The following is a 22,072-nucleotide window of genomic DNA, read 5'->3' on the forward strand; positions in this document are numbered from 1 at the left end:
AATCATTATATCAGAAGTATTCCACCATTACCAACGGGTCACTTACCGCGGCTGAGAAACTGTCATGCTCCACGATCTTCTATTAACCTTCCCATCTCCACATACGATTTTTCTCTTTTGATATCGCCAATAGCCTAATTCTGTTTCTATCTAGTATAATTAATCCCCTCCCTCTCTTTCCTGCCACCATACCCTCTAGCACATCCCTCATGATACAGTTCCTTCTTAACCAATAACCCAACCAGTTTTTCTTCCTCTTCTTAATAATATTTTTCTCCTTCCATTTCTAACACCCTCTCTTCGTTTTCCTCTCGACCTAGTTATTTCTCTCCATTTTTCTCCACGCACATATTTCGAAAGCCTTTAATAGTTTCTCATCATTTTTTGCATAATGTCCATGATTCTGCCTTATAAATACAGTAAAATAGAGTACACGAAACATATTATGAGTATTTTTTCAACTCTATTCAAGGTCCCACAAAATAGTATTTTCTTCATCCTAAAGGCTTCTTTCGCCATTTCTATCCTTGCTATCATTTCACGTTCGCATATCATATCATCACTAATAATACTACTCAGATATCTAAAACTAGTCATTTGTTCTTTCCTCCCGCTCCTACTTCTATATTTGACACCGATCGCTTCATTTCAATCACCATGGATTTTGTCTTTCTAACATTTCTTTTCATCCCATATTTTTCAGAAGCCTTTCTCAAGTTTTCTACATCTTATTAATTTCCTTTTTAGATTCTGCAACAGCATCTATATCAACCCCAAACCGTATACACCTCATCATTTCATCTCCTACCGAAATTCCATCTTCATTTGGTTGACTCGTTTTCGCTATCTATTCTATATAGCTATTAAATAAATTCGGCGAAATACATAATCTCTGTGGAACACACCTTCCAATTACACTGTCCGTCTACTGTGCATGCACCAGCGAATTTCCATGAAAGATCATGAATAATTCTGATAATTTATATAGTATTTATGGACGAATACGTAATAGAACCTATATAAATAACATATATCGTTCCTCAAAGTACCGAATACAGTAAACATAAAATCATCAATAGACATATGACATCAGGGCGAAATAGGTATAAATTTCAGACACTTCAAAACAGGTTTCATTCGTTCTTACCGCTGGTCTAGTGGTTAGCACGTGTGCCTTTGGTGTACGGGGTACCCAGTTCGATTGCTGGTGGGGGAAATTTAATTGACCTAAACGTTTTTGCATTCGTGTTCCTGTCGTTCAGGCTTAAACGAAATGATTGTAAAACGTGTATAGCCGAGTAGAAAATAAAGACAACTTACTCAGATACGTTCAGTGAATCAGTTAACTTAAAGACAAGAAACAAAGTGTCTAAGGCATTTGTAATTTCTGAGATTATTAGATTATTATTATTATTATTATTATTATTATTATTATTATTATTATTATTATTATTATTATTATTATTATTATTAGTTAAAGTACGAAGTTTCAAATCAGGCGATGCAGTACTTACGTAAACTAAATGATAATTTATTTGATAATATTCACTAGCCCACTATACATTTGCGAGGTTTTGCTTTGGAAAATGAAGTGTATACAACATTGAATAGTAAAAATATTACAATAAAAATATATTATTAAAAATATTGATTAAATAATTGGAGTTAAACATGCTTTCCAGTAAGAATTATACATAGAGGGGATTTACTTTACAAAGTGCGATGCAAACGAATATTCTAGTTTTAATCCGGTTAGAAACCGATAACTTACACAATACTATTTACTTCATTAGTTCTATAAACCTTTATGCTTCTCGTATTATAATTATCTTTAAAATTATGATTTTGTCATTTCAGAACGTATAACGAGAAATAAATGTAATATTTTACCTAGATATTTGTTAAGGAAACCTTTGAAACAGTGGTGGTTTCAGGGCTAGACCTGTGGGAGAAAATTTGATACAATGTCGACATAAATTCGTGGCCATATCTTCGATCATGCTCAAAGTGGACTAATAATGTTCTATCAATTTCCTCTCATTCATATATTGACCATTACCCGGGGAAAATCTTCTGAAATCATCAATGCTTATAATTAGTTTTTCATTACAAAAAAATGAAATGAAATCTTTGAGTTTTACGTCCCACGGTTATGCCGGTTAGGCTAAAGGAGACGGTGATGATGAGTAATGAATGAAAGATGGTGAAATGAAGAAAGTGGATGGAAACGGGAGAACCCCGAGAAAACCCACGCACACGGTGTTTGTCCACCACAAAGTTCACTTGGCGGGGGCTGGGATCGAAGCCGGGACCCCTAGAACCAGAGGTGAACGCTCTACCACTAAGCCACCGCGGCCCCTTTTTCATTACAAATCAAAGGATAATAATGAAATATTGAACATACTTAATTTTTTGTTTTCAGTTTTGGATTTTAGATTTGCAATTCATATAATGTTCCCTTCTAATCGAATTTGAGAGAAACGTAGTTGCCAAAGATTTATTCAAAGAAATGTTTTCAGTCCTCTGATGAGAATAAGGAACACATTTTTAAGAAAAAACAAAACAAAACGAATACTTCCTACAGGGTGTGAACACAAACTTACGATTGATAGACTGTTGACCCAAACCGCTCGACCAGTTCGTACGTCTTCACTGAACTTCTTTAGACTTTTGTGTAAAGTAGTTTCCTGCTCCACATTTTTTTTTTTTTTTTTTTATGTCGATACCACTATAAGTTTGTGGTGAATATTTGGGCGTTACAGGTCTTGCAATGCATAAAGGTCTTTTTCGTATAAACTACATTCAATTTTACGTTCTAATAACTTATATGCAACAGGTTGAATCTGTGAAATGATTGGGGTTGGAGTGATCCTAAATGTTTTCATAGTTAGGAGCCTGGATATGCAAACCCGCTTAACGTGGGGATTTACTATTGTGAAATTTGGTACGTATATGTATATGTATATATGTATTATAGCCATGTATGACTACTTTACATTATTTTCATGAAAATTTTCTATTTCGTAAACTGACCCTCATTCATTGTACAGAAAGCAATCTCCTCCTTCTAAACAAATATTCTGCATTCGTTAGTGACGTAGTTGAAACCTTCCGATGAATTGAACTTCCCTTAGTTTAATGAGACATCAGACTTATGCCAAACTGATACTTCGTTTAAGGCCCTGGGTGCTACCTTTTCCATTCTTGTTTTCAGAAGTGTAAAGCCGAGCCAAAATGTTACATATCAAAACATTGGAATATTTATAGAGAAAGAAAATAAAGAGTAAGAGGTTCAGTGATACAGTGACCGAGATAAAGTTCAGTTCTCTCTCGCTTCCAACTCGGTTTGTATTTCATTTTCCTGTTATCAAGCATCTAACGTATTACTTTTACCAGAAGCCCTAAGAGTGCTCAAGAGTTGGTTGATTGGAATGTGATTTAAGGTCCCTTTCAGGAGCGAGACTATATTAGTCGTGAACGTGAAGCTTAACGTGAAATTCTAACTACATGAGCTCCCGCAAGAGCGTATGTACACCTTGGAGCAATGGTTCTCAACCGATGTGTTGCGACATAGGAGTGAGTCACGCCGTCCTCTAAGATGTGTCGGGAAATTTTAGAATTTAAAAATCATGAAGAATGAATTAATAATTAGTTAAAATCGAGACAGACTGTACCAGTCAACACCTCTAGCGGTAGCAATGATGCTCAGTCTGCTATATAGTCATTATAAGAACTAACAGGCTTCACTATTATAATAGGTATTATTATTATTATTATTATTATTATTATTATTATTATTATTATTATTATTATTATTATTATTATTATTAGTTATAATAAAAATATCATACAAGTGTGTCACGTCGTTCTGGACTTCAGTACAGTGTGTTGTCAGTCAAAAATGATTGAGAACCACCGCCTTGGAGAGTACTTGCTCATCCCTGGGAACAAGCCCGTCTTCAGGTATTTTACGCTCCTGGGCAAAGAAAGTTTTTCCCCCTTTCTTATTTGTTTGTATATAGTTTTGTCAGTAACGTTGTGGTACCTACATTGTATTCAGTATAGAACTCACTTAAATTTATTGTTCTTAAATAGTCTCTTTTTTTCGCATACCATACGTTGATCACGATTTTCAAAACACGCCGCAATTGGTCCAGGCCTTTGTGGTCCTGCTAAAGTACAGGTCTACTGGTAATACACTGATTCTGAAACAAATTCATGTGCACTGCTTTTCGGTTGTCATGGTCAAAGAATTTAAGAATTAGACTGGCGGCCGCAAAACCAATGTTTCGCGTTTTTGAATCACTTCTAGGATTTTGTTATAATTTTATTTTACCATTCATTTCATTTCCCACCGTCTCATTTAGGTTGACGGGAAGAGTACGACGTGAAATAAATAGTAGATAGATTTGAAGACCCTTTGGTATATAATACAAGACAATTTAAATCAAGGCGAAATTGTGTGTACATACATGCAAAAAAAAAAAAAAAAAAAAGTGAAAATAGATGCCTAATGTCTGCGTCAAAATCTGAGAGTTTTCTGTTGTACATGCAAAACAAGTTTAGTAAACTTTATAATATAATCACTTGCCTGGTATTCTCAAATTGTAAGATCTTAAATAGATGTTGATGATGTGATCTTCGTAGTTTTTTCTCTGCTAAAATTTATGTGAACTCAGCTATCTGAACAATATCCAGGGTCTGTAGATTCAAAGGTTATGCCTCTTGACGCTGTGAGGAGCCACAGGTTTGTTTCATTGATCGGTCTGCGCACCCTAACAAGTGAGACGTCTTTTTGTTGCTAACAAATGTGTGCGTGTTTTTATTGAACTTTCACATGCAAATCATCCCTTAGCGCAAGTCGTTTAAACTTATCACTGAATCTGTTATTCTCAACACATTTGCATGTTTGTGTTTCGCCTCTCTGTGCGTATGAATTTCCCTTATGATGTTTCTTTGTGACTATTAATGACAACAAAACTAATATTCTAACAGCTATACCTTTGTTAATGAATTAAATTATGAAAATGGAAAATTAATAGATGATCATAAATAGTTATTGCTTTCAAATTAATAATCAGTAAAAATAAAATAAAAATGCCATAAAATTTCGATATTTTTATAATTTCTCTCTCTCTCTCTCTCTCTCTCTCTCTCTCTCTCTCTCTCTCTCTCTCTATATATATATATATATATATATATATATATATATATATATATATATGACCCCTTCGGTCCCTATGTCCATATTTGTGAACACAAATTGATATATTTTTACTGATAGTTTCTTTAAATCTGCTCAATTAATTAATTCCTGGTGTACACACGCATGGATGTCTAAACATCAAATACGTTTCTTTCTGGTAAGCTCGAGTGCAAGCGGTAGCCGCCATCCAATTGTTAGAGATGACAGGTGTTGGTGGAACACACTTTCATAAGTCGGAAAGTTAGTATTTTTTTGCCCATAGTTTCATATTGCTACAATCAATGTTTTTTTTTTTTTTTTGTGATAAATAAGGCAACCAACTTTATGCTTTATACAGCTATATTATGGTTTATTTTCCCTTACATTATGTTTCATTATGCTTTTTCCTAAATTATGCCTTAATATGCTGTTCTTTGAATTATACTTAATTTTTACCCATTTCTATTACATATGTGTTTTATTTTACTTGTTTTTATTACACAAACTTAAAAATGTATATGAAACTTTTCATTTTACCACTAAGAATTACATCAATACAAGATAATACCTCATTTTGTGCAGTTGTCCTTAAGCGGTGATTCGAAGAAGAAACGTGTACCTGCACAGCAGACTTCATATTTATTGAATTAAGAACAAATAGTACAAAATATATTACCGCCTTTTGGCCAGCTAAGAATTCTCTTAGTCCCTGAGATTGCTTAATACTCTTGATTTTGGCATCTTGGAATAGCACAAACAGTTTTGCCTGCCTTTTTAATACAAAGTGAGGCCAAAAAAAAAAAAAAATCCTTCTAAGTGGAAGCTGTAGAGAGAGGAGAAATCCGAACTTTTCATTGTTACACGTAAATGCAATTGGCAGTTGATTTCCAGTGTTTGTGGCATTGGTAACAGCCTTTGTTGATCTTTTTTTTTTCTTTGTCAGAAAATATATTAACACATTGAACACATACACACGGTTCTGGAATAAAAAGCATTAAGCATTATTTCTGTAAATTATGCTTATAAGATTAGTAAATTTGGATATGTGAAATTATCAAAATCACAGATATGGTACTCCAAGTGAAAAATTCCATTATGCTTTTACTGCTTTTTATTTTTTATGGTTTCTGTAGTGATAAATAATTAAAGTTTCAGAGAGTTGTTGGCAATTATTAGCTTTGCTTTATCTCTGGGTAACAAAAAATATTGAGAAGTTATTTTTAATGTTCACAATTGTGTACACTGGTTTTATATTTCATAGTTGTTTCTCTATATTTATTTATTTATTTATTTATTTATTTTAGGTTTGTTTTGCTGCAAAATTGAACACGTTAGAAACTAAACACGATATAAACGCATTGAAAGAAGCAAAATATCCATTATTAACGACAGTATTATTTCCTTTTCATTATTAGAAAATATAGGAAAATTTGTAACTACACTAGTTTCTACTATTGTGCTAATCATTGATATAACAAATATTGCAGGCATATCATCAATGGTTTCGTTCTTTTCATTCTTAGGAGAGCTAACCACAGATGTTCTAAATTTGCTTAATGGTTCAGATATCGACGATTCAGATAAGGATCCAGATTTTATGAATAATGATTCCAATAACTCTAGCAATGAAGATAGCGATGGCGGTGTTGCAACAGAAGAAAATGGCAGGCAATAAATTGTTTCACTCGTTATTCGTTCTAAAGAACTGAATTATCTACAAGAGGTTATTTGGCCAATCACAGGCGGGTCCATTTAGTTGCAGTGCGACATGTTCAAATTCGAGTCCTAACCAGCTCAGAATTTTGTCCAATTTTTGTCTATTTTTGTTCAACCAAGAAAAAAATTGTACAATTCAAATAAATGACGGAGAACCATTTCAAAATTTGGCCACGTCAATTACCTGTAGTGCGAAATCTTCTAAATGAACCCGCCTGTGATTGGCCAAATAATTTTGTGTAGAAAATTCAATTCTTTAGAATATATAACGAGTTAATTTATTGCTTACTATTTTCGTCTTTTGCAACACCGCCATCGCTATCTTCACTGATAGAGTTACTGGAGTCGTCATCCAGAAAATCTGGATCATTATCTGAATCTCGACACCTGAAGCAAATTTAGAGCATCTTCTGTGGTTAGCTCTCCTAAGAATGAAAAGAACAAAAACATTGACTATATGCTTGTTTTCGAAAATTGGAGATGAAAATTGCTTTTATTTGTTCCACAAAAATGACAAAATGGATACTCAAAAACATGTTTCGTTCTCAAGGAAGGAGAAAAATGTAAAACAATGTTACTAAATAAAACTATTATATTTAATAATAAAATATTCAGTTCATACTATTTTAAATATATAAACGTAGCCTTTTTTTAAACAATCTACAATTTTTTATGATTTACTCTAATGATTTCAACTGACTTCATTTACGTAAAGCAATTTAATTTTAGAAACCTCTTTTTAGAGTAATTCTTCCTTAACCATATCATTGCTTATATTTTTTGACTAATGGTACTTACTTCACGAAATATATTTTAATGTTCTCATCTGGACAGATATCAGTAGTTTTACCATTAACATACTCAGGATTACCATTGGGTTGCGCCATCTAAGTTGCCTTTCCTGCACAGTTGTTGTTGGCCTTAACTAATAGAAACATAAAAGTAATAAACGAAATTATAATAGATCTGTACGTCTAATGTAGATTACAGATTAAAAAAAAATTCGATGTCCATCACCATGGTTTTACAACCATGGGTTTCCACAGTACTGTTTATACTACTTATTTTAAGTAAAAATATTTCATCCAGCTCTTGTGTTGATGGGAAGGATTTTAAAATGCTGACTGCATTTCCTCTCTGTATTGCTAGGCTTATTCGTTGTAGTAAATAGTGTTTGCTTCTTGGGTTGCCAAACTTCTTAATTAAAGTTGATTCTAATTCATTCAAAAATTCACTAGCTTTTTTGCTAAAATCCCCCATCGTTTCTGTAGCAAAGGCAACAAAAATATGATCTTCTTTAAGTCTGGAGTACTTTGTATGTTTCCGTTTAACGGCTGCTTCTGCTGCATTTCCTGCTACCTCACAAGTTAGTGTTATGTATGAAGGAGCGAAAGTATCAAAACATGTTACATCCCATACAAGACTCTGGCCCGTTTTCCAAGGGATTAAAGTTACTCCGTCCAGTCGTTTACCATCATTTCGAAACAGTTCTTGTGGCTCTATGATGCTAGGAACATCAATGCTGGCGAGTGCTCGTTTGATTATTTGGTTTAATTCCGTGTGACGTGTGATTCTACCACCACTTCTAATGCAGCTCAAAGCATGTAAGCCTTTCTCGCCCACTCCATCTTGGCACGTACATGTGAATGGGTGGCAAACATTTAGTCCCAAGCGTAATGCTACACATATTTTGAAAATATTATCATCTAAAAAAGTTCCGATTTTTTTTTGGTGTAGCTTGTAACGAGGCGCCAGACTCTTTTTCCTGAAGTGCTTTTAGGCGAGTAACGTCAAATGTATTTTGTGAAATTACCTCCTTTCCAGCTATCTCGTTTAGTAGGATTTCATTCTATTTTCTTTGTGATTCCTTGGCCTCCGGAATGGCATTATTATAGATGCCTTTCCATAATTCCAATGCTTCCGACAGATGAGGGATTTTCACTTCGTCAACTGAAATTTTCAAAATGTTGGAGACTAGTGACAACACCTCACAGCAAGAAGATAGAAACGCAGGAAGGCTCAAATCGGATGCTCTTCGAACACCCAAACCTCCGAACCGTATTGGCAAACTTGCCTGAGCCCATGACTTTCATCCAAAACTTGATTTATTATTGATTGTAAAGATGTTTTCAGGAGCCATCCAATTGAAGAATCTTTGATGGGAGAAGCCATGTGGGAGTGGTACGCAAAAAGTAAGTTAATTTGGGGACACCCAGACAATTTTTTAGGAGGAAGAAGGCATCCCCTTCCCTTTAATCTATCTGTCATCATTTTTAAACTGTTCAAATGGTCTTCAAAATAACTTTCATAGCCATCCTCAAGTAGTGGTGCTCCCAATAACGACAGCTCGCGAGCCTGTATTGTCCGAATTCCAGGCAACAAATTCTGAAACTGGGCTTCTATAATTGGATCTGATTTACCCGACGTGAAGAACAGTTCAGATTTAGAAGGATTAACTTGCAGACCTATCTTCTTAGATTCGGTCAATAAGAAATTTAGAACTTGTATAACCGTATCTGGTGACCCCCCTAATGTGCCATCATCTAGATAAAATAAATTTATTTCAGAAGAAAGCGAGCGCACTATTGGGTGGATTGCTATGCTAAAAATCATCGGTCCAGCAGAGTTGACATCCTACTTGTGATGAAATAGTTCTATTTCCATAAAATAACAATGATGGGCTAGAATAGCTCTGCCAGAAATATGGATATAGTTGAGGTAGAATTAGTTTTACTTCCTTTAACATGGAGTCTCTTTCCACTGAGTTAAAAGCATTTTTGTAATCTATTTTGAGGACTACCTTGTTCGAATCTACATTTGCTTTTATGAATGTTCTGGTAGCGTGGATGATGGTCTCATTGCCCTTTTTTGTGGCAAATCCCAATTGACGAGGTTGTAAATAGTTAGTACAATGATTGTAGACCAATGAAACAGCAATCTTTGAAGCCAGTCTTCTAAAAACACAACCTACCGTTATTGGCCCGATTCCACCATCTTTCTTTCGTAAGGCACATAAATTTGCTCCGTAAAAATATTTTACACATATCCGGATTTGCCTTTCCATTTAAAATTAGATTTGTCTTTCTAGTTATTGATTTTAGCAACATGAGCGCTGAATCACCTGCTGATTTGGACGTTAGGTCTTTTAAATGTTGAGGCGACAGTCCGTCTATCCCTGAAGCCGAACCGCAGGGGAAAATATGGATGGCCTTAATACATCATCCCATTACTTATTCGATTTTATTCGATTATGCATCCAATTCGTACATTACATATGACCAACCTGTGCACGACATACGTATAATCAATATACTGCATGCGGACAGTCTGTAAGCTACATATGTGCACTCTGTGTGGTGTATACGGATATTCTGTATGCTGTATCCGGACAAACTGTATGCGACATAAGGAAAATCTGTATAATACATTCGTATAATGCGTATACTGTATCTAGTCATACGTACGGGGCATAAGCACAATATAGATGCTATCTCGGGATTGAACGCAAGAAACATACGTACGGAACGTATATTGCATACTTCTTGAAATTATGCTTCGTCCTGTTAGTCAGTGTGTGTCATCATTATTAACCCACGTGCTACATACGGTCCTGACGTCACAAAGCTAGATTTTACCTCCGTATATACTTGTTACTGCAGATGACGTCACATGACTGACGTCATTACACTTATACGAACAGTACGTATAACACATACTCTTTCAGCTATACGTTTGCTGCAGGATGTTATATACACCGTACGTTGTACGTTAAGTCCAAAAACTACAGGAATTACGAATGTAACCTAGGTTTTTAAGTATGCCACCTACATTTTTTTCTCTCAGTGTACCTCTATTGTTTCATATGGAAAATAATACTGTGATTATTTCTAAAAACATACCTTTGTCTATTAAAATCGAAGCTCAAACATGTTCGGAATGTGGCAAGGAATTTCCAACAAAACAGGGTTTGAGCATACATAAAACTCGAAAATATGCCACACAGGAAATACCTATAACCAATACGGAGGATTTTGTTCACGAGCTCACTAAATTAAAATCAAGCACTTGGCTGATTAAACGAATCCCAAGAGGAGCTAGAAATGTAGCTGCAAGAAAACTCTCATCTGTACGAGGGTCACTACGAAAGTTTTGAGATACGCATTGTTGTGGCACAGTATTTGAATTCCAACAATTGCATTCGGTAGTGGTATCCAGAGCGAAAAAGAAAAGCAAGTTTCAACTCGCCTCGCTTATCGGCGTGGCCGTATCGCCTTCACTTATTTGTTGATGTGAGCAGTATTCGTCTGTCTAGAATCGAGCTCGAAAGGGAACATTTTCGGGCAATGATCCTTTACGATTTCAAAAGTGGTTTGAACGAGACACAAAGCCTTGACCGTTTGCAGGGGGCATTTGGGGACCTTGCTCCTTCCCGTGCTACAATTTTTCGGTGGTTTGGTGAATTCAGAAGAGGACGGACATCGCTTAAAGATGAAGAGAGAGCTGGACGTCCGGCAACAGCTGTGTCAGGTGAAAACATTGTCGCTGTGGAACAAATGATTCGAGAAAATCCTCGAAAACTTTCAAGGACATTGAATCTACAGTGAACATTGGATCACCAGCAGTAACAAAAGTTATTCATGATCATCTTCGGCTCAGGAAGGTTTCATCTCGTTGGGTGCCTCACGCTTTGACTGAACAGCAGAAGCGAATGCGTGTGGAATGGTGTGAAGAAAAGCTTGCAAGATTCGATGGAGGCAATTCTCGACGCGTATCTGACATTGTTACTGGTGATGAGACTTGGGTCTATCAATTTGACCCTGAAAATAAACACCAGTCTACAGTTTGGATCTTTCCAGACGAAAATCCACCCACGAAAGTGAAGCGACCGCGAAGTGTGGGGAAGAAGATGGTCGCAACTTTCTTCTCCAAATCTGGCCATGTTGCAACTGTTCCACTTGAAGAACAAAGGACTGTTACTGCGCAGTGGTACACCACTGTTTGCCTAACAAAAGTGTTCCAGAAGCTTCGGGAACGGGGTCCAAGAACTGGATTGCGTGGGATCCTGCTTCATCATGACAACGCGTCTGCACACACGGCCAACATCACAATTCAGTTTTTAGAATCTACGTAGGTCAAACTTATGACTCATCCGCCGTATAGCCCTGACCTGGCCCCGTGTGATTTTTTCTGTTCCCCAGGATCAAAGATCGCATGCGTGGGAAGAGATTTTGCAGCCCTGAAGAAGCTGTAGTGGCTTACAAGAATGAACTTTCAACACTTGAAGAAAAAGACTGGCACCACTGCTTCCAAAAGTGGTTTTCGAGGATGCAAAAGTGTGTACAGTATAAAGGTGAATACTTTGAGAAAATGTAAGTGTTAAATTGATTTTAAGTATGTAAGTTATTTCACATCTCAAAACTTTCGTAGTGACCCTCGTAGTAAAGGAATGCATCGACAAGAATGATTTTGTTTCTTGGAAGAAATTATTATTATTCTCTTTTTACAATTTATGTCTACCCAGAAATTGTAGCTCATCTGTCACAAACATCATAAAACAAAATCTAAACGAAACCTCCTCTATAGACACTCCTCCCGCTCCTAGTAGAAAACGTAATATTGATTTAACAAATAGAATAATATCCAAAATTTATGAGTTTGATACAAAAGGGGCTTTGAGATTACTAGCCTCAGATGATACCTTGGCTCCTACAAATGAGGAAACATACAAACGCCTGCATGGAAAATATCCCTCACCATTTAGAGTTCAAATAATACCAGATCCTCCAAATGAATTAGACCCATGCTTAAAAGTAATGGGATGATGTATTAAGGCCATCCATATTTTCCCCTGCGGTTCGGCTTCAGGGATAGACGGACTGTCGCCTCAACATTTAAAAGACCTAACGTCCAAATCAGCAGGTGATTCAGCGCTCATGTTGCTAAAATCAATAACTAGAAAGACAAATCTAATTTTAAATGGAAAGGCAAATCCGGAATTAGCTTATAGGTAGTCTGTATGAAATATACGGATTTTGCGTATATCGCATACGTGCTGCCTTTTTCGGATTGGACGTAGGCAGTATATAGATTATACGTATGTTTCTTGTGCTCAACCCCGAGACAAAATCTATATTGTACTTATGCCCCGTACGTACGACTAGATACAGTGTACGCATTGTACGTATGTATTATACAGATTTTCCTTATGTCGCATACAGTTTGTCCAGATACAGCTGACAGAATATCCGTATACACCACACAGAGTTCACATATGTAGCTTACAGACTGTCTGCATGCAGCATATAGCTTATACACATGTCGCATACAGGTTGGTCATACGTAACTATGGATTGGATGTATGTAGCTTATAGTTTGTCCATATGAAATATACGGATTTTTACCTATATCGCATACGTATTACCAGTGGCGGTCGGTGGATTGTGGTTTCGGGTGTTGCAGTACTAACGATCGGAGACAGAAGATATTTAGTGGACTCGTGAAGTTAAATAACATTCTGTTTTTTTAAAGAAAAATAATAATGCGGAACATTTTATTCGATTAGTCACCTTATTTAATTAGTAAGTTTATTCTCCTCTCTTTGATTGGAGCAAATCTGCCTGATACATGCTGATTGAACTCTGGTATTCTTATTGTCAGGTCTTTTTCAATGGAAAGCATAACCAATGGTGATAACCTTTCTTGGGACATTCATTTTCTTAAAAGTGTCAATTCTTTTCGATGTGTAAAAAAAAAAAAAAAAAAAAACTTTCTTCTTTTGCTGATGTCATAGGTACAGTTATTAAAAATTTCAGAGGCTTTGTAGATTCACTGAATAATTTTTCTAGATTATTACGAACAATTCGTTCTAGCAAACCCAGTCCCGGATAGTGATCCGGATTCCTCTGCAGCGTAGACTGAAGACAGTTCGTGGCAGATTAATGTTATAAAAAAATGTAAATTGAACACACTTTATTCACAGTTTATCTAGAAAAATTAAAAATAAATTATGGAAATATATCTAGTGCAAACAACATTACTGGCATAAGATGTCCTGTGAATTTAAACCGGATTTTTTTTTCGAACATTTCCCTGAATTGCCCTTTGCGTGTTTTGTCTAAGCCTTAATTGCACATTTTTCCTCAGTTGAAAGCTGGCCAAATTCTTTATTATTATTATTATTATTATTATTATTATTATTATTATTATTATTATTATTATTATTATTATTATTATTATTATTATTATTATTTTAACTTATTTACAGAAGTCATGGTATAGAATTCGTTCAGAACTTGTAGGTTATTTACAGAATTAGAGCACACACAATACAATTATATCTAATAACTAAAAACCAAAACAGCTGATTAAATAAAACAGCTGATACAAAAGAGGTACCAGTATATAAATTGCGAATGTTACATATAATACATTAACACACACACACACACGTACGTAAAAGAAAATCTATATTCCAAATCATCCGTGTTAGTTATTAAGCAATGTACGATGAACACAATATGCTTCCACATGAGTTGAAACAACGCTTATCAATGTCATGCATTGTGGAAAGTAAAGTTTGAAACCCGCCAGATGTAGGATCAGCATTGACAGAAGCAAAAGTCAAAGAACATCATTGCCAGTTTTACACCCAGAAATGTTTGCTGGGAGAGGTCCAAAGTATTTGAGGAGGTCCAATATCGAACCTGTCTTATTCTGCACCCGAAAAGACGATAAGTAAGTAATTCTTAATTACTGTCATCTATATTTTAAGAAAAAATGATAGAATAATTGTTTCATAAGAAAAGAAAGAGTAGATGATGAGGCGAAAAATAAAATACTTAGCCTACATCAATAATTTCTCTGTTAAACAAGTATAGTTTGTTAGGAAAGTCTTTAAATGTTAGTCGAGTTTCGAAATTTTGGGGAGGTCCGGACTCTGTGAACCCCCCTCGTGGCTGCGCCCCTGAGCATTGCTAACTAGTGGCAAATTCCATGTGTCGTTTCCCATCAAACAGTTTTATGTGGAAAGTTATCAAGTGTATAAGATACACTTATTTTATAAAAGAAATAAGTATATACTAAAATACTATCCACAAAGATGGGATTCTATATATTGACTTATTAATACTGTACAAGAAGCCTTCATTATCTATATAAGCTGAGTTAACTTGTAAATGCGTGTTTAATTTGTTTTCTTCTCTACTACATATTTTCATTCTTATTTTGTAATTCTGCAATCACTTTTTCTTTCTTTCTTTCTTTTTTTTTATTTATTTTAGTATTCATTATATTTGTTTCCTTCAAAATAGTACCGTAATTTAAAAATACGAATGCATAAAAGCAAATTCCATTTGTTAATTGCTAGTGAAAGAAAATTCAGAAATCTTATTTAGCGCGAAAAGCCTTCTCGTTCACTGGAAACCGTGCTGTGTTGCAAGAGCACTGCAACGACCAGTCCCTTTAACTTCTGAGATAGGGGAAATGAGACTTAACATTCGTTCCAATTGCCGCGCTAAAGGAATCTGGTCGTTGTATGCTCGCTGCAACACAATATAAATTAGAGACTCTGTGAAGGAGTGTTTTTCGCTTTTTAAAATAGATTAACGGAACGGACAGTTACAGAAGTAAAAAATATGTTATTTAAAGTATATATGAGAGTATTAGAAATATTTTTTCCTGTTCTTTACTACTACAGATTATTTTTTTCTTGAAATATTTTGGTCGTTAGGCAACGCTGCAACACTAACATTAGCCGCCACTGCGTATTACCATGTTTCAATATATGGATTTTACATATGCAGGATCTAGATTGTACGTATAGTGCACCATTAGTGAAGTGCTGCAACAGACTGCAAAATGCATTATGCATTCTTACTGTAATGTTACACACTGTTTTACTCTGTATGAAAACAAAAATAGTTTAAAATATGGTTGATCTTCTATGTGGCGATAATAATAAAATTAACAATACTATACTTTTCAAAACTTAGTTTGGAGTCGTCAAACTGTCCAAAGAAATGTATTTACCTACAGAATGTTCTATAAGTATGGACTTCCAGCTAATTGGTTGGAAAGCTACTGCGAAGATAAGTGTTGAACGTGACAAACGTTAATTTTAGAATTATTGGCACAAAGGAGGTTAATCATGTGTTAAACTATTTTCGTTTTCATACATAGTAAATCCGTATGTGACAATATTACTGTACGAATTTATCATGCGTTTTGCAGTAAGTTAGTTGCAGTACTTCAATAATAATGCAAAATGCACAACCATGTACAATCGTATTTTCAAACAAGATTTACGTACAATCATTTATTAAGCTGTTATCATCCATTGCTTGTACTATAAAACACGACTAGGGATGCGCTCGAGTCGAGACATGTCTCGAATCTCGACTCGACTCGACTCGAATTCGAGTCGAGAATCGAGTCGAGACACACTTTGTAAAATTCGAGACGAGTCGAGGCAAACGCATTTCTCGACTCGAATTTTCGAGTCGAGACACGAGTCGAGTCGAGACGGCTCTTAAAAATCTCGACTCGACTCGAATGTCTCGAAAATCTTTCTATAATTTTTAATATTATTTTGAAGAAAGTATTCACTCAGAAACAGCCTTGAAACCAATTCCAGCTTTTATTCCTTCAGAAAGGTACAGAACGCATAAAATTAATAGTTAATCTTTAAAGATCAAGATTTAATTTTCAGCTCAATTCAGTTAATTAGAACTAATAGTTAATGTCGTTGTATTTGGTTGTACTGCAAATATAATGATAATAATAATAATAATTTATTATTTAGTTTGTATAAAACTATTATCCGTAGTCTAAATCTAGTTTGTATAAAACTATTGCGATAAAGTGAACTTCATAAATTCTCTGAATGAGCAGTTGGTAGTCTATAGTAATTTAGCATAGTTATAATTATTGTGTTTTCGTTCCCATGAACGCAATAGGGTTACGTAACTTCTGGATTATTCGCTTGCCCAACTATTCTGAGGCTTTAATATGTTGCAGCATATCACGAGCTACGGATAATATAATGTAACATTTGTTGTAAATCACATATTATGATACGAGACTATTTTACATAGTATATCTTATCTAATATAAATAAAATAAAGTTTGTTTGTGTGTTTGTCTGTCTGTCTGTGTGCGACCTGGGGACCAGACGAATGGACCGAGAGTTCCCAAAATTTGGTCACGGGTACCTTAGTCCAGGCCCCAGATCAAGACGAAGCGTTTTTTTTTAAATTTCGAACCAGGGGGGTCTCGGGGGGGACGTTTACTGGGACCGACCTGGGGAGCAGACAAGTTGACCGAGAGTTACCAAATTTTGGTCACGGATACCTTGGTCCAGGTCCCAGTCTAAGGCGAAGCGTTTTTGTCAAAATTGGAACCAGGGGGTCTCAGGGGGGCGTTTAGCGAGACATGTAGTAAAAGTAATCCAAATTGACGACATTAGTGTCAAATCCATAGTTTTCACGGTCGCTGAGATCAATGGTGACACTTCCATCAGCGATGACTTGCAAATTCAGCTACTACTGTATGCGGGCCGGGTTTCAGCGGGTCAGGAATACAGAGACATGTATAAATAGCCCATATTGATTGATACTAGTGTCAAATCCATAGTTTTCGCGGTCACTGAAATGAATGGTGATACTTCCACAGGTGTTGACTTCCAAATTCAGCCCCCATGCGAAGAATGGGTATATTAAGCTAGTAATACAATAAATGGACTGCTTGGATGCCAACAACTAGTACAGATAAGTACCATTCACTTCTATGAATAGGTATTTTTTAAAAGGATTTTTGTAAACACTAAATTATAAAACAATGAACTACATACAGTAGTTATGGTTTTGGTTCCCAACATAAAAGAAATATGGATTGTTCATGAGATATTGAACTTCAACTTTCACTCCTGGAAAATTTCAATTTTGGAGTTAGGCCACTTGGCATCAAAGCAGTTCACAGTGAGATTAATACATTCCGCACATTAGTAACATAGTTGTTCAGGGGCCTTCGATTTCCATCCTCTCAAATGAAAGCTGAACGATTGCTTGATACATGCTGACTATATAGGAGAAATAATGTATTAAGTTTTCGAGCTTTGGTGCGTATCCGTATTTACACTCTGATATAACTTTAAGTTCACACTCAAATCGAACTAATTGTTTAATGCATTTCGAAAGCTTTTGTTTTTATGCAGCTCATTAAGGAAAATCTATTTCATAATCGTAACATTTATGTACTAAGAAACTATGAACGTAAAGTGGACTCGACCTAGCCCCGTGGCCGCTGTGACTCAGTGGCACAGCTCTCACCCTTGATGTGTGAGGACTCTGATTGTGTGTGTGTGTGTGAACTCCGCGGCTAGTGTACGCGTCTTTGCCGTGGAAGACTAGGGTTCAATTCCCGGCGCGAGCTCATGTAGTTCGGATTCCACGTTAATCAGTAGGTCTACATTTCATATATCCTCGCTGCTGAAAGAGACGGTAAAGTCAAAATCAACTCAACAATATATATGTGTGTGTGCTTATGTGAATTTCCTCGTGGCTGTATGGTTAACACATACGCCTTGATCGCGGGAGACTCTGGTTCGATTTACGGTGGAAGCTCATGAAGTTGTTACCGGTATCTCACTTTAAACTGTAGATCCATGCCTCATATAACCATATATATAATATATATGCCTTTGATACACTTATTTTCCGACTTGGAAGCCATCGAAAATTTCCGGACACACAGTCCCGTAGACCGAAAATGAGAAACATGGGTACAGAGTAAAACAGCCATAGAAATTTAAGCTTTTTAGGTTAACTTAATCCTTACATATAATGCAACTAGCTTGGCCAAGTTATAATGGAGGAAATGCTATCATTGCAACACTCTGAGAATAAAAAATGTTCGTCAGGTATTACTATCCCCCCCTCTCCTGCAGAATGAAAACCCTGACTAAAACTCAATATATATATATATATATATATATATATATATATATATATATATATATATATATATATATATATATATATATAACTATTTTGTGTAATGTAACAAACAGTGGCGGATAGTATTCATGTTTCCTTGCAGAGGTCCTTACGAGGGTTCGCTTCCATCTTCCTCTCCCCAAGAACTAAAATAAATTAAAAAATTGCTATTACTTGTTAATCTTGTACAAAGGACGCAATTACAGTCCCAGTGTAACACCCCTTCACATTTAGATTTTCCTCCTGGAAGAAAACCAGTTATTATTGTTTCTTGATTTCTCAGTCTCACCTACATAAACATACGAACAGAATTACAGGATAGGGCATGTTTAGATTGCTTGCACGTGACATCTAACCATATTTCTCATCAAATGTGTCACAGATGAAAACTTTCGTTTGTACTGCCTCTATTTTCTGGTACATATGTTTCATTTATGTTATGTTGCTAAAATTCGTTAGGAAGGAAACAAGTACAGACTGCGCCTGTGTGACTGACAAAACCTAAATGTACTGGATAATTATTTCTTCACTTTCTTCCAGAAAAAAAAAGTAACCCATCTCATGTCGGCTAACAAAAGGAGGTAGCGGACCAAAGATAGCCGTTGTTTACCTAAGGTCGTTACACAGCAGGGGTTTCATTCAGTCAGAGGGAAAAGAAAAAATAATTTAAGGTTTCTACATTTGTTTTGAACTGCAATATACTTCTTCCTTTTATTTTAAGAACCATTTCCTTCTCATTTGTCTGCATCGGAAAAAAATGCAAAAAAATCACTAGAATGTGCCTATTTACCCAAAGTACGTACTAGATCACTAGTTCAATAGTAAAATCACTAAATCTAGTACGAAATCATAAATGTGGCATCCCTGGGTTGGAGCGAAAGTAATGGTTGGAGTAAAAACTAGTCCGTATTTCTACTGCGTTCTGTTGTTGAATTCACAGAAATGTTCAAAAATAAATTCAAGAAGTAAAATACGATCCTACAAAAGACTGTTTACTTGCTCACTGGTTTTCGTATTGTGAACTGAAACTCAAGTGCGCAGTCATGTTGAATACTTCTGTCCCTTTCTACTTTACAACGTGAGGTGGGATGAGGGTCAGGATAGATCTAGTGATATACCGCTAAAGGAAGTGCTTCAGTACAGAGCGGTATGTATTGTTTATACTACTTACAACGTTACCCCCCACATAAAATATAAATTCACCCTTTTTCCCTTCCCTTTTTCGAATACAATAAACCGACTCTTTTGCTGAAGAAAGATGCTAAAAGAAAATTGAAACATCTGTGTCTAAACTTTCTTTGAAGCGCAGTCTTTTGTATTTGTAAGGTTTTGCGAGTGTTTTCGAGATAGCCAAATCTTTTACCAAGGACTCCTGCTGCGAACTGACCGTGAGTAAACACCCGATCTCGCTGTGCTAAATTTCTCTCGCACACGTGAAATGGGTTTGTTGATTCCAAAACAAATAGGAAGTTACCTTGTGCTTTTGCATTTCTGCACGCACACAGGTATGATCTGTCAGGAAAGTAAATGTACACCTATTTTCGAGTCTGGCATTCCTGCGCTCCATCCGTGGAGAGTATGAGAATTAAATCAATCAAATGTTTACTGAGGGGCAAAAAGAAAAGCTTAATCTGAATAAGACATTGCAGAGGGGCACAAGCTGTGAATACGAATAGTGCATTGTGTAAATAAAGGACGACACCGAAAGAGAAAGCCAGAAACAGCTGTTAAACTTACAAAAAAAGAGTAAAAATTGTCGAAGTGGGAACATAAAACACAAATACAACAAATACGCCGACAACTAAAGGATCACCATGCCATGATCTTGGTGTAGTGGTTAAGGTGCTGGCTTACAAATGCAAAGGTCGCCAGTTCGAATCTTAAGCGAGGACATTTCAAAAATTTTTGTTAATAATACATACAACTCATGAGAGATGGTAAAAGAGGTCGTATTTAGTTCTTCGTAGCAATTATTATTGGTAATGTTTAGTACTGATAATACTTTTTGTCTTTGCGTATTGCTTTTATTCTTTTCTTCATTTCCAAACAGAAGAATATCCGAACAAATGCCACCAAAATTTCTCATATTTTGAATGTAAATGCCATTTGCAATTAGTGAAGAATAAAAATTGAACGTTCCGATGTAGCTGCAAAAAGTAAAAAGAAAAACATGGAAGTGGACCATACTCATGATTATTAAAAATACAATTTCTACATGCCTTACACCTCCCGACCACATTTCTACGTTAGCAAGTAAGAGGTTTGTGTTTAGGTTAGGTTGGTCAATACGTTTTGCAAAGGGGCCCGGTTTAGCTCTGACGCACCACAGGTGCGAGAAGGGAGTAAAACACTTTTTCTCTCTCCCTCTGTGTGTCTATTTATCTATCTATTTGTATATATATAACGCTATTTGTGAATGCCATAACCACCCTAATTTTCAGAGGATTGAGACGAAACTTGGCACAAACATTAATTGTTGAAATATCTTGATGAGTTCGTTAACCAGAATAATCAGATGAAAATGTTCAAAATGGTGGCCCTTCAAACTCTTAAAAAGTTCCAAAGGAACCAAATTTCGCCCATAAATAGGTATTCAGAAAGTTTGAATAAATTTTCCTCTTTTACTGAAATATTTGTGTGCAGAAACTTATTGAAATATTGGACCCGATTAATCGCCTAAAGAAGGTTCACGCCCTTTCGCTACGGTCAGGGTTTTTTTTTTTTTTTTGCAGGAGGGGGTTATTTTCCTATCGGAACAAGATGATTGTTAGTGATGATATGAAATTACACATTGAAAGTGAAGTAACTTGTGAAACGTGTTATTTGAAAGAATAATATAATAAATGTGCATTCCTCTAACACAGAGAACTCATGTATTTCGATTTCGGGAGCCTGAATGGCGAGGAGTGTTATTTGATTTGCTTTTTAGTAACACATTGCATTGCAAATAAAGGTAGGCAACATTAGTGGTAAGTAAAACAACAACAATAATAATAATAATAATAATAATAATAATAATAATAATAATAATAATAATAATAATAAGTGTTGTTTGTGGCAAGGTAATATCTTAATCAATTCTTCTTTAAACGTAATGATTGTAACGCCATATCTCCCTTACAAACAAAATATTAGCAATTTATATCGAGAGAACGAGAAACTGTAGAGCGATGGGAGCAAC

At 35.6% G+C, this 22,072-nt stretch overlaps 1 protein-coding gene across 2 annotated transcripts in view; it reads right to left on the reverse strand.

Moving 5' to 3' along the window:
- Positions 1-22,072, reverse strand: part of LOC145690593 (uncharacterized) — a 516,851-nt gene that overhangs the window by 165,864 nt on the left and 328,915 nt on the right. Inside the window, exon 1 of one of the 2 annotated variants that reach the window (XM_081765633.1) lies at positions 4,592-4,745. The exons of the other annotated variant lie outside the window; for it this stretch is intronic. The gene's annotated coding sequence lies outside the window, so the exon portion shown is untranslated. Of the gene's footprint in view, positions 1-4,591; positions 4,746-22,072 lie in introns of those variants that run through there. 2 annotated transcript variants of the gene reach the window in all.

Source organism: Thermobia domestica, chromosome 7 (genome assembly GCF_964235325.1).
Source record: "Thermobia domestica chromosome 7, izTheDome1.hap1.1, whole genome shotgun sequence".
In the NCBI taxonomy this organism is placed as follows: Eukaryota; Metazoa; Arthropoda; class Insecta; order Zygentoma; family Lepismatidae; genus Thermobia; species Thermobia domestica.